Source organism: Medicago sativa, chromosome 7 (assembly GCF_051527215.1).
Source record: "Medicago sativa cultivar Bolivia chromosome 7, Bolivia_mono, whole genome shotgun sequence".
NCBI lineage: Eukaryota > Viridiplantae > Streptophyta > Magnoliopsida > Fabales > Fabaceae > Medicago > Medicago sativa.
In genome coordinates, this window is record NC_140755.1 from 79584231 (window position 1) to 79598703 (window position 14473).

A 14473-nucleotide genomic window follows, 5' to 3' on the forward strand; every position below is an offset into this window, starting at 1 on the left:
CAATTAATTGACCTAAACAAGTAAGACCATTCCCCCTCTCTCTTTCCCTTGCTTTATCTTCCTTGCCTTCTAAAAATCACATCTCCTTTCCCTTATGCTTTATCAATTATGTAGTTTCTCATTGTTTTGAGTTATTTTGTTTATGGTTTGCTCTAAGTAGTGTTGTTTACTAATCGTTAAGCACCAAATCATGTTTCTTTGTTTGTTTTGTAAAAGTACCAATTCATGTTGTTAAAAAGAGCTATTACTCAATTTTCCGACATCTTATCTTATAATTACTTGTTTTCTACTCGTGTGATGTACAATTGAACTTATCTCTGGTTGATTGATATAAATCATGTTATGATAATCAAGCATATCAATGAAGCATTCATTTTTGTTATTTTTAGACAAAAACTATGTATGAATGAAAGCCAAATGAAATAATAAAGCATAACAACACTCATATGCATTTCTCTCAAAAAAAAAATAACACTCATATGCATTAAGCTTAGTGAGATACACAAAAGGATATCTTTCCTTCATTTTGCGTAAAGAAGTATAATAGTTGCTCACTTGATTGATTTAAGAGAGTAAAGAAGTTAGTTAAAAGTAAAGAAGTATCCTCTTTCCTCCATTATTTTAATTCATTGGAGGATCAATTCTAAGTCACTAAACTACCGGAAAATTTACCGTACCGTAAGAGTTATACGTCACTCCTATATTTTGTATGAACTTCCCATTTTACCCACATATATAAAGTATAAAACCTTTCATATTTTTTTTCTTAAGAATTTTACAAAGCATTATGATACACAAGAGAACTAGAGAGAGGGTGTGGTTATCATGCATAAGCCAAAACTTATGCACCATGCATAAGTCCAGCCCATTAACACCTAGCCCAACAAAATTGCTTTCTACACCTCAGAAAAAACCAAATTTGCTTTCTTCATCCTCACATTCAACTCTTTATCCATTCTCCCAAAACACACAGAACTCAACTGAACTCACCGTACCGTACTTATCCACCTCCAGGAAGTAAACAGAAGTGTGAGAATGAGCAATTTGGTTTCAATGCAACGAACATTGAGCTCGAAGGAAACTATTCAAGTCCACAAAACTATTCCAAAGTTACTATCCTTGAAATAGACATCAAAGAGAATATCAAAACTTACTGAAAGTTTGAGAATACTTTCTTCACAGTATCCTTTTATTTTTTGAAATATGTCGAGAAACCAAGCATCCATTTCAGTTAAAGTTTCACAGCAAATTGAGCACTACTAGTTAGGCCATTTTTTACAGAAAGAAAGAGCCCACAAGCACTTGTTGCAACCAAGTTTCAGAATCTTTATGACCTGTCTTGAAATGATATCACCGACAAGAAGCAACACATTGACACAATTTTCATTGAAAATCAAAGTTGTGCATAAATATTATAAAACGTTATATCTTCACATCAGCATTTTGAAAATCAAACCAGACATCAAATCGACAAAACTCCTATCATGGTTCAGCTACTTCAAAGTTCAAACCACTAAAATGGTTTTAGCAAGTTTTACTCTGAAACCAATATGCTGTGTAAATGGTTTTAGCAAGTTTTACTCTGAAACCAATATGCTGTGTAAATGGTTTTAGCAAGTTTTACTCTGAACACTCAGTTGTCCACTCTCAGATGAAGTTGATATCAAATCCATTGAAAACAGCAACGAACACTATTAAGAACAAACAACCATTAGATATCATAAATTGAAACTACAACTGAAGCAAAATTGAAGCTAATATGCCAAAACCAATATACTGTGTAAATGGTTTTTTCAAGTTTTACTCTGAAACCATTTTGCACGGGAAATGGTTTCAGAGTGTTGATTTGAAAATACAACTGAAGCAAAATTGATTCTTATACAAATCGAAAAATGAAGCTTATTGCTACAACTGAATCACTAAATTGATACTATACTAAGCTCTGGTTTCTTCTTTTCTCACTCAACTCTAACTAACTTCAACTTCAACTCTCTCACACTTTCCACATCCGGATCTGTTTCTTTCTTCCATTTCAACGCGATCTTCTACAATGCTTCTCTGATTCTTCATCTTCATTTTCAGGTCAATTTCTGTAACGCATGCGATAATCGTTGAATTCGGTGAAATCGCATTCAATTATTTTGATTTTTTCTTTTTCCTTCAATTTTTTGTAGGTTTGTCGAGAATTGTGAATGGCGTTGAAACAAGGAGCGAAATCCTCCCTTCCGAACGTGGATCACCTCCATTCATCTCGGCGGCGGAGGCGGTGGTGTCCTAATGCATCTCCGGGAAATCTCCCCTCCGAACTCATCGCAGAAGTTATCTCCGGTGACGACAACGTTAATTTTCTCCGGTGAAGAGAAGAATAGTGGTATCTTATGAAACAGAAATCAGAGAAGAGAAGAAACAGAATCGGAGAAGAAACAGAATCGGAGAAGAAACAGAAATCAGAGAAGAGAAGAAACAGAATCGGAGAAGAATAGTGGTGGTGAAGAGAAAGAGAACTGATTGTGATGCAAAACAATGGGAAAGAGCTGAAGCACAAGATTATAACACGTGTCCCTGATTTGACGGTTGTGATATGTTTATGCATGGTGCATAAAGAAAGGACTTATGCACCATAACTTTTGCCCTAGAGAGAGACGGAGAGAGTATTTTTGAAATACAAATGCCGTTACACAATTTTTTCCAAAAAAACTCCTTTATACCTTTCTGCTGTTATATAATATTTCTGGAAAACCGCTTCTTTAAAAAAAAAAAATTAGGAACCTGCGTTTAAGATTTTAAGTATAAAGTTAATTCCGAAAAACTTCAATAATTACCAAAACAACTTAGTCTCGTTATAGTGCGCTACTAAAATGAGATGAAGTTGTTTTGGTAATCATTTCAGCTCAAATGTTATCATTCATTTGACGAGTATACAAATGTTCTTGATTTGAGTCTTATCACTAATTGCTTTGAGTCTTATCGCTAATTGCTTTGAGTTTTTTTTTTTTATTTTTTTATATCAGTATCTTCTTGTCCTCGACTCTTCACAATAAAGTATTGAACCATTATTTATATATTTGCATTAATTCTTAATAGTAGCTTACTATCACTCAATGATTTTATCTCAATCTTGAATTTGTTTGTTGAGTCTATCGTTCACCTTCTACCTTGCAGATAATGTTTTTTAAACACTGAAGCCGAAGGTAGAGTGAAGAATGCAGGTGTAAAAAGTTAAATAATAACAAAGGTAAATTTAACTTTGCTCAAAAAAAAACAAAGGTAAATTTAACATTTTTAGTGGTTTGTTGGGAATTGGGATGGAGATAAAGGTGCAGGGGTACTGGGTGAATTTTTCCATGTTTAATAATTATATTTACCAAATTACCATCATGTCAGTTTTCTTCACTGAAGCCGAAGGTAGAGTGAAGAATGCAGGTGTAAAAAGTTAAATAATAACAAAGGTAAATTTAACATTTTTAGTGGTTTGTTGGGAATTGGGATAAGAAAATTTTAACCATAAAAAAAAAAAAAAACTAAAAAACACCAAAACTAAGTGAATGTTTGACAATACCACTTTATAATATTTGATAGCAACCATTTCAATAATTTTTATCAATAACGTCATATTTTTCCAAAAAAAAAATCATTAATGTCTTATTTACCATTAATTTTTTTTCTCAATAGTAATAACATTGAAAATATGCTTTGACACACAACCAACGTTTCGACCCCCGGCCTGTGCTTATCACGTATGTTGTTAGTTTAATTAAAGGATAGATAGTCATTTTCTTATGTGATTGTGTGACGAGTAGTCACAATTGTCTCTCCGTTGGTCAAAATAGTTCATGATGTTAAAAGTTTCCTTTAATGCCATGACCTTGGAGCTCTTGAAGGTTTGAGGCGTGATGGGTTAACACGCGGAGGGGGAAAATGAGGAGTAGACATAAAAGATGTACGTGTTTCTTGATAAAATAAATACGAGCACTTGTTCTCGTCATGGACTATTTGATCAAAGTGCATAATCATGGTTTTTTCTACATAATCATGTTTGTATTTTTCCTACATTGAATATTATCTTAACTATTCGTTACATATGACCGAAATTGATTATTTGCCCTTAATTAAATACCAAATACCATTCTTGGTCCTTTAAGTTTGACAAAAATATTACGTTAATATTTTAAGTTTTTTAAGTTTCAAACAAATCTTTATTTTAATGATCTATTTGATATTTAAAAACTTCAGATAAAAGCAATAAATTAACATTTGAAACTTAAAAAATTGGCCGTATTAAAAACTTACTTATTTGAAATTTAACAAGCGTTAAGGATTACCCGATATTTTTTTTAAACTTATAAGATAAAAAGGGCATTTTGCCTTAATTAAAAGAAGAAAAAAATTACTATACAATTTTCACTTTTCACATTTTCGTTTACTCACTTAGCAAGAAACCATGTCTAATTACTTTCTTTCTTTCATCCCAAGAAACCCTGAATTTCCGTAATCTCTAATCATTGCAAAATAAAAAAATAATAATGCATAAAATCATGTCTTTCACGTTCGTATACCCTTACATGTTTCCGATTCTCTCGTAATTCAGTAGGGTAATCGAAGATGCAAGAAGACACAACTCAGCTCTCTTCCACTCTCTTCTTCAAACCCAGTTACTCTCTCTCTCAGTTCTCACTCTCACTCACGCTAAGCCAAGGTAAGCACATAGATTCTCCCATTTCTTCTTCCTTCTGCGATTGTTGTTTGTTTTGGGTTTCAGAATTGGGGATTGGTTTAGGGTTTTAGAATTGGGAATTGTTATTTATTTTAATGTATATCTGCTGTTTGTTTAAATGCCTCAATGAATCTCAAACCTATAAGAGGGAAAATCGGGATATATTGGTGAAATAATGAAATTAAGCTTTGTTTTTTGTTGTTATATCAAGTGTTTGTTCAAATGTCTGAAAGAATCTCACTCACATTTTAGTCTGTTTGTTATATCCAAATGATTTTGTTGATTGTGGGTGGTGTGTTGGCGAGGTGGAGAAGTCAATCCTTGTATTTTTACGTTGTGAAATGGCCTATAATGTGTGGCCGTGTTTGTTTGTTTTGTGCAGGCCGCTGTTTTTGGTTTGTCTATGCTTATGTATTTTTGTGGTATTGTAACAGAGTTAGCTTGTGAACCTGATAGGAGTTTTTAGTGGAGGTACTTTTAGATTGTTTTTGGTGTTTATTACTTTTGGTTTGAAGGTTTTGCCTGATAGGAGTTTTTATGGGTGTGTCTTGTTTGAGCGCTACTGGCTCGTCGTGTATACAACCCTGTATGTTTTTCCTTGCACTCCATTCATGGCTTGTGTTTGGTTTTGCTTAATAATATATGCAGTTCAAAAAAGAAAGTTCTTCCCACCCCTCATTCCTCTCTGTGTTTATGAATGTTAAATTTTAGCCACACCAATATTTAATGTTTAGATCCGCCCCTGTTCATAGTTCAAGCTTCTACCTAGCTAAGACCATTTATGTACGCGTTGTCGTTTTAACCTTGACCCAAATCGCCATATGTGTCATTTAGGGTTTAATTTTCGAGTTGTGTTCAAATCTCACCACAACCTGTCATGCTTTAAGCGGACAATTAACTCAATTGAGTTTCTGGTTCTTAGTTCACCGATCACAGTATCTTAAAAGTGAAATCAGTCTTTTTGTTGTTATATAAGCTTGTGAAGAAGTATAGTATTTTAGTTTTTATCATACAATTTATTTATGCTGAGTTGTTCTAATTTATGTGTAATTTTTCAAATGTTGCTTTTAGATATCTTGTCTTAGTTCGATGCTAAATTAAATATTTTCTGCGCTATAACTGTTCCTCTGAGTGATTGCAATTTAGTGTAGACTTGTCAAATATGACATGATCATCTTATTAGTGAAATTCTGATTGTTGTCGAACATGTCTGGAATTTTAGACTTGTTGTTAAATGTTTCAACATATTTATTCCTTAGTTATCAAAAGGGGAATGAAAATGTGCATAGGAGTGTCTCCTTTGCAGGTGTTAGAGTTCTTTTATTATTTGCTGTGTTTTCATCTTGTAAGGAACCTGCTCAATTTATCTTACAAATTTCCTAATTCTGCATGTTCTGTTGGTTAGTAACAGAGGAAATAACCTCTGTTTTTAAGGAGTTAGCTCTGGTTATTTTTCTTTTTAGCTTAATAAACTGGTTTTCCATTGTGTTAAGGAAATAACCTCTGGTTTTAAGGGGTTAGCTCTGGTTTTAATGAATTGTGGAGTTACTGAAAAGAGTATGAGTACATTTGTTTTCGATTTTTTTTGAAAACAATAACTTGAGGAATAATGATAAATGCATGTTTGTTTTGTTGGATCCAACATTTACATTCTGGTTTATGTTATGTTTACTTCTCTGGTATTACAATTCATGATAGGTGTAGGTTAGTGTCCAATTTTATTAATTCCTACATATCATTAAATATTGCTGTATCAACTTTGTAGTTTCTCATTATTTAGATTTAATTTGTTTATGATTTGCTCTATATGTAGTGATGTCTCCCGATGAAAAGCTGCTTGCGGTTATGGGTTTTATTATGTTACTAGTGCGCCCTGCACTCTCCCCACTCTCCCCACTCTCCATTTATATTGATGTGTTTCGTAGCACACAAGTAGTGGTTGATGCATGGGAAGTCTTAATCTTAGTCGTACCTTTTATAGTATGGAGTGTATGGTTTCTGGCATGTTCCATCTTTTCAGGAATGGTAATATGGAATGAGAGTAACTTCATTAGGTGGTCCTTCATAGGCTTCACCATTTCTGCCTACATATACGGGGCTTCCACATTTCTGTTTACTATGATGAGGTTTGTAATTAATTACAAATCAGGTGAACTAAATCTAGGCTTGGGTGTCTTTATTATTTGTGCTGGGTTGCTGTTACTTTCGACATTTCTCTGGGTACTACACTTGAAGTTGAAGCCTCTCTTGTTGAAGTTTTGGCGGCTTACTGGTTCCTCCTATTTTGCATCTAAGGCAAAACTCTCATAATTGGTTACCTAATTGAAGTTGTAAACATGACAATCCAACATTTTCTTTTAGCTATTTTAATTTGTGTATATGATATGCTCCGTGATCCAACCCATATTTTACGAGAATCTGTTCTAGGTAATGGAAAATCTGATCCTACCTGATTGATCACTTGCTGATTTTGAATTTCTAACATATCAACTCAATGACATATCATCTATTATTTTTCTCCATTGTTTGTATATATTTTTAGTTTCAGAATGTTTGCTTGAGAGTATATTACTTGTAATTCAGATTTGCGGTTGAACTTTGAAATTTCACGATTTTTAGTGTTCAAGTTATGAAAGTGTTTTGATTTGGTTATAATTTTGAAAAAAGTAGAAAATATGCTTCTCTTTTAGGCCACTAGAAACTATTTGAAAAGGGGTCAAAAAGTAGGCAAAAATGCACTGGAAATGTGCTTCTCTTTTAAGCCGACATGAACAATCAAGTTTCCCTGCTTTGTGTTGGAGTTGCATCCTTGCTGATCATGCAACTAATAAATTCGAGTTGTCCGTTGCTACAAAATAGCACAACCATCGATTCATAAATATGAAAAATGTTCTTTTCTGTTAATTATTTGTTAAATAATTAAAAGTTATTAAAGTTAAAAATTATTAACCCGTTATTATTTACTTCTTACAAAAATGTGGTGATAAAATCCTAATTTTAAGTTTACATTAGAAACAAAATGTGGTGATAAAATAACTACATCAAATAGTTCCTCAAGTTTACTTGTGTAATGTATTTGTGTACAACATGCACGCCATTCTTTTGTCTCATTAATTATGGCCAGAACACTCAGCACAAAAGTTTTATCCAGAGACGTTAATTGGTTTCTCTTTCATATAAATAAATGACAATGCAAAAAAATATTTTATTATATCAGTAACACTGTCAGAATCCACATTTTTCTAGTTAGATTGTAAAGAAGAGACAATTATCTGTACAATGTTGTATAATTCAACCATACTATAACATAATTCATAAATACGCAAGTCAAGACTGAATATAGAATCGGGGAAAATAGAGTAAAAGATGCAAGTGGAGACAACAAGTAACATAATTTAATTAACAAGTCATTAATTGGTTCACTACGTACCCTCTACAACTAGATTGCATGCATCAAGAAAATGAAGGAAATTTTCAAACAGCTAATTGTTGTTGCTTTTGATGTGAAGATTCATCTTCATTGAAGCATACATGGGTATTTAGGGATTTTCCTAAACCTAAGGAAGAATCTGTAAAATTTAGAGGTTGTATCATCATCATTTCACTTTGTAGGTGAACACAATAGGATTGGAAAGTGTTTGGAGTTACATTTAAATGGAACCCTAAACCAAATAGGAAGTCCAACTCAAGAAAGTTCATCTCTATGGTCGTGATTCCTCCAACTTTTGCATAGTAAGCATTGTTGTAGTACCTGAGGATTTAAAAAAAGGGAGGACTTAGTTTTCAATATTCTTACAATTATAATTAATTGAGAGTGTTGAACTCTTCAAAATTCTTTACACCGACAATATGTATGAATTAAATCTATTTTCAATTTCAGAATTATGTACAAAAATACTTTTTAGAAAATTTCGTGACTATGCTTAAAAGTTAGTTGCTGGCATGCTGCCTGCATGCAATAAGGATCACATGGGTGGGTTGTCTACATCTAATGGAAAGCCAGCCTGGACATAGTATTATTCACAAGCAAAGCTATATTCTTTTAACATGTATGGTCATTTTCAATTTACTTAAAAATGTCACATAATTATTGTAGAAACTAGAAAGTTAAAATCAAGGAATTTTACAAGGTAACTAACATGCAACATTTGGTTTCCCAGAGATTTTATGAAAAAAAATGTCACTAACAATAAATTGAGTCATTTTTTTCTTTTATTTGATTAGGTGTCCTTAACAACAAAAATTTTATATGAAGATGTTTAAAAATAAAATCCCCCAATTTTTCTTAAATATGCTCTTCCAAATCAATTAACTTATTAAAGGAATATTTCACGGAAATTCTTTAGAGATCAAGGACTAAACAAAACAAAGGACTAAACCAAACAATATGTTTACTATAAACTTTCTTGCAATTATTGAATGAAAGAAATTTAGCATCGTGATATTGCATGTGTCTGGTGTCCGACACTGATACAACATCACAAAAATGGTTACATTTAATCATATCATATTTTTTTTCTTTCTAAAATTATTCCCGGTGTCACAGCGATGTAGCCCGTGTATATGTTTGTGTTAGTGCTTCATACTCTTAACAATAATTCAAGATGAAGAAACTTACATGTCATCCATGAATTTAGCAGCCACCATAACACTTGTAATGAGTAACCGATGAACATTGAAGGAGTTGATAGGCAAAGAGGGTTGTCTTTGAGTAAAACGATCAAGATAGACATATGCAACAATGAAACAAGATGGACTACAATTGGCATACTTGAAAATTCTCTCAAGGTAGTTCTGAATTGAGATATTGGGACAAGTTAAGCCTTGAAAAACTGAGATCTTCTGTTGTAGGAGTTTCTGGTTGATATCATTTGATTCAGCTACCCTTTTGAGTAGAGAAGAAAGAAAAGCTATAAGCTTTGGCATCTCATTAGGATTCTCAAGCTCTGCCATTGGTAATAAGCAAAAATTTTGTACAAGAGTGCTTGGAATTTATGTCAGATGGTATATGGCTATATATATATATATATATATATATATATATATATATATATATATATATATATATATATATATATATATATATATATATAGGGTTATGTTACAAGCCACCCTTTGGTGGTGTCCTTTATCAAGTCACACCTTAAGATGTGATTTTCACTTTTTAGTTATAACCTTGCTAAAAGACACCTTCATAAAAGTAAGTTGGTGTCTTTTCGCAAATGCTCATAGAGTAACTTGATAAAAGACACCTTCACAAAAGGTGTCTTCTATCATAACCCATATATATATATATATATATATATATATATGGGTTATGTTACAAGCCACCCTTTGGTGGTGTCTTTTATCAAGTCACACCTTAAGGTGTGATTTTCACTTTTTAGTTATAACTTTGATAAAAGACACCTTCCTAAAAGTAAGTTGGTGTCTTTTCGCAAATGCTCATAGAGTAACTTGATAAAAGACACCTTCATAAAAGGTGTCTTCTATCATAACCGTATATATATGTGTGTGTGTGTGTGTGTGTGTATTATATAATATAAAATATGTACATTAAAATTTTTGTTAAAAATGGTAAAAGTGGTTGTCAAGGGTAGGTACTTTAATTGGCCAAAATGCCCCCTTTGAGATTTAAATAGTGACATGCATATGGTGTCATTTGTGGTGGATTGTGTCTTTTTCAGCTTAAAATGTTTTTGGTGTTTGAGTTGGGTATAATAAAAGAATATCTCTTTTTGTTGAGTTGTATTATTTTGAAATCAAACTTTTATAACAAATTATATGGTTAAGATGCATTGTTATATTTATTAACCATGTATTATATGTAATTGGTTATATATTTAAATTAACCCTGAGCTGTTGGTATGATGATGTATAGGTTTAAGACTCAAAAGTGTGTTCTTTAGTTTAAATTCTTTAGGTAGTAACAATTTCTATGTTGGGCAAATGTTTGTTCTAATTTCATTTGAACTACACTGGTGAAGATGAGATTGGTCCACCGAATTAGTCGATCACTGGATTGGATACTGGGTCGGATATTGAATTCTAAAAAAATCATATCTGTTTTCGTTTAGTTGTATTATTTTAAAATCAAACATTTACAATAAATTACATGATTAATTATGTTTTGTGGATGATTAACTAGTTATGATACATTGTTGCGTTCATTAAACATGAAACATCTACGGTATATAATTAATAACATATTTAAATTAACCCTCACTTATTGGTTTAATGGTGCAGGTTTAGGATTTAGAAGTATGCCCTTCTTTTGGTTTCACTTTTGAAATCTCTAGGTGGTAACAATTCATGTGTTGGTCCCTCAAATTAACCAATCTTTGGACCAGATACCGAATTTAAAAAAAAAACATATATTTAAATTGTTATCTAAATTTAATTGTCAAATTTGTGTTATCTTCTCAATTACAAAATTTGATTTGCAAAAGAGGGAAGGTGGGCATGTTTATTGTGGATTCTATGTCTCTTTCTTGCAATGAAACTGTGGTCTAATGGTGATTTATTTGTGACAACAGAGATGGCATTCCATACCCATCATGTGAATACATGTGACAAATTTGTTACGGTGTATAGGGTCCCACGTTTTAGGGGACCTTTGCATGTGTTTTGATTCTGTTCAAGTGGGTAATACAACATGGATTTGCAATGTTGGTCTTTAGTATTAGTATATGCTGCTTTTGTTCCTACTTCCTTGCTTAACCAATAGAACAAATGCAGAGAAAGGTGGTGCTTTGATTTAAGATGGTTCATGTGACTCAAAATCAATTTCAGATTATTAATGGTATAATAATGAATAGTCACTAATTTGTAAGGTTCATGTGAAGGGATCCGACTTTGATTAGATTTAGAGATTTGGCATATCAAACAGTCCATTACTTTGTGTCTGGATCGGTGAAATATTTGGGTGCATTCCAATTATGAAATTCCTATTTTCTTCTGAGACAAAAAATTAATTAAAAATACATTTATTTTTTCTCTCTAATTTTCATCACCACATTTTTCTTCATTTATATAGCGAAGTTCTTTTTTACTATAGTAAACTCCTCTGTTACATTTCAAATTTGAGAGAGCATCATTGTTTTTGTTTTCCTTACATTACCGTGTTATTGGTACGAAATTTCCTACGTCGTTTAAGAGTGACTAATCTTCATCGGAAAATCTGTTGGATACACATGATGAGTTCTCCCTTCTCAACCGATTTTTTTTCCATACGTATAATCATGAATCGAACCTTTGATCACATGTTTAAGGGTTCCAAATCCCTTACAACTTCGACCGATTTATTGTTGGTAGAGCATCATTGTTTTTGACTTATCAATAATATGAAATAACTTTTCTTTTGTAACAAATGAAAACAGAGGAATATCATATTGTTAGTAGTTAAAATTACATTATAAATCTGTACCAAAAATAAATATTACATTATAGGTAATGATGTGATCACAAATCACAATATGAAATGTAATAATAAATGTAGCCACTTATAGTAAAAAAAAATGTAGCCACTCGACTAACAATATGATCAATGACATAGATTTGTAAAGTCTATAAGAGAGTTTGGGGAAATGGATAAATTTAAAAACTAAAATAGAAACTCTATATATTCAATTTAATCCTCTTGAAAAAATTGATGCTTTCAAGTCATATTTTAATCCACCTCTAAGATTATCGTGGTTAAATTGAGTTTGATTGCTCAATGAATGCTATGCAAAAGGCTTAAAGTTTTAACTTGTTAGTTGTTACACCTTTTTTCTTTTTGACGTTAAATAAATAGTAACTTTTTTTTTTTTTTGAGCAAGTAACTTGTTACACCTAAAATTCGGAAAAGTGTGAAGAAGCTTTAACTTTAACTTTAAAATTTATCATATCCCATAGCATAAACAATTTAAATATTGGTTATAACCTTTTGGTAAAAAATGACTAATCAATGTTTATAACATCCTCCAACAATTTCACCGAAATCACATGTATTACCTCGTGGTTTATGGGAATTAATCTGCCCATCAAAAAGAGGTGGAGCTGTCATGGAGTCTGGAGATTGATGCACGGATACTCAACTGCAGCACTCCAATAATGTCTTGTCATGTTTTAGATGGCGGGTGTGATTACCATAATAGAAGCGTCTTGCACACCAAACTTTTATGGATATGTTGTGTTTGGGTCAGGGGCGGATCTAGACTTTTGGTGTGGCAAAATTATAAAAGAAACCACTTGGTAATGCAAAAATAAAACAAAAAAAAGCACTACAGCAAAATGGATAAGGCAAGTCAATTTCACCTCTGTGCCTCAAGTTCAAATTCCGTTTAACACACAAAAGAAACTACTTAGCAATGCAAAAATAAAACAAAAAAAGGCACTACAGCAAAATGGATAAGGCAAGTCTTTGTGCCTCAAGTTCAAATTCCGTTTAACACACTTTTTATGATTGGCGCTGGGAATTGAACCATGGACATGACTATAGTTCGTTTAACACACTTTTTATGATTGGCGCTGGGAATTGAACCATGGACATGACTATAGTTAAAGGACACTCTACCAGTGGGTCACACGTTGATTTGTGAAACCTTGACACATTATTTGATATATATTATATTTTCGGGCTGCTAAATTAAAAAAAAATATTGGGCAATAATCTGGTGTGGCAACTGCCACACCATGCCTTATGGTGGATCCGTCCCTGGTTGGGGCGTCATCCCCAACACAAGATCTGCCTCCGTTCTTCCACCAAATTGAATTTGAGGTTTTGATATAACTTGTTAGAAAGCTCAAGGGTCAAAGGCAAAACAACGGATTCAAATGCTCCATGATCACAAAAGAGAGAGACACCACATCTCCACTTAAAATCGTAAAACATGTAAGATCAGACTTAACCACCTACGTTTTGTTCAAAGGAAATATTGAAAAAAAAATAGGAAGAACTTCTAGAGAAGGGGATGCTCCTACATAATAAAAAATATGAGAAGGCCTACAAAAGTGGTGAAAGAGTAAAAAAAAAAAATACAGGAAAACGATTCTACCACAATGCTTCTAAACTCTAAAAAGATTTATTTACTTTGGAGATTGATCAAGAGAAAAAATAAAACTAAGTAAAATTATTAATAATCAAAATTGTAATACATGATGAATCTTCATCACAACAAAAATTATTCATTGTTTGTTATTTAAGAAATCAATAAAATTACATTTACATTTCTCGAGGTCAATATGCAATTACTTGGAAACTACTAGGTACTATGAAAGTACAGCTAGAATGAGATGGATTTTGAATCCTAATTAGATACCCAAGTTGGAGCTATTGGCTGTAATTGATTATAGAAAATGGAACATAAACTCTTTTTATGACCTTTGCGTAACTAACGTGCTAGATAATTAGTATAAGATTTGCGACCCATATTCTTATGCATATATGTTGTCAAAATTTGCTATACAGCCATATTTCACTTGTCTTGTTTCGGATATATGTAGAGAGTAATTAAATAATCTTAGTCCAAACATAATGACAAATTGACAATGCTTGACTTTGGGGTAACAACTATCCATAGATAATCTTTTGTAAATTAAATCTATTAATTTTTTTTTTATATAGATTTTCTACCAATGCATTTAAATTAGGAATAACTCTTCTTAAACTGGGTTTTCTACGTGCACAACTGCATAGACCATTTCTCTAAATCTTGTTAAACTTAAATTTTGAACTCTCCCTAAAAGTTTTAATATTATTGAATGCCTAAGCTCCGT

General features: G+C 32.2%; 1 long non-coding RNA gene and 1 pseudogene across 2 annotated transcripts; one reads left to right on the plus strand and one right to left on the minus strand.

Moving 5' to 3' along the window:
* Positions 1–4426: 4426 nt before the first annotated feature.
* LOC146908977 (uncharacterized) lies at positions 4427–7234 on the plus strand. Its single transcript, XR_015020601.1, has 2 exons — positions 4427–4696; positions 6528–7234. It is a non-coding gene; the product is annotated as an uncharacterized LOC146908977 (long non-coding RNA).
* Positions 7235–8087: 853 nt separating this feature from the next.
* Positions 8088–9710, minus strand: LOC146908978 (cyclin-U4-1-like; annotated as a pseudogene). The gene is made up of 2 exons (XR_015020602.1): positions 9333–9710; positions 8088–8465 (listed from the first exon to the last, which is right to left on the minus strand). The product of XR_015020602.1 is annotated as a cyclin-U4-1-like (transcript).
* Positions 9711–14473: the final 4763 nt, after the last annotated feature.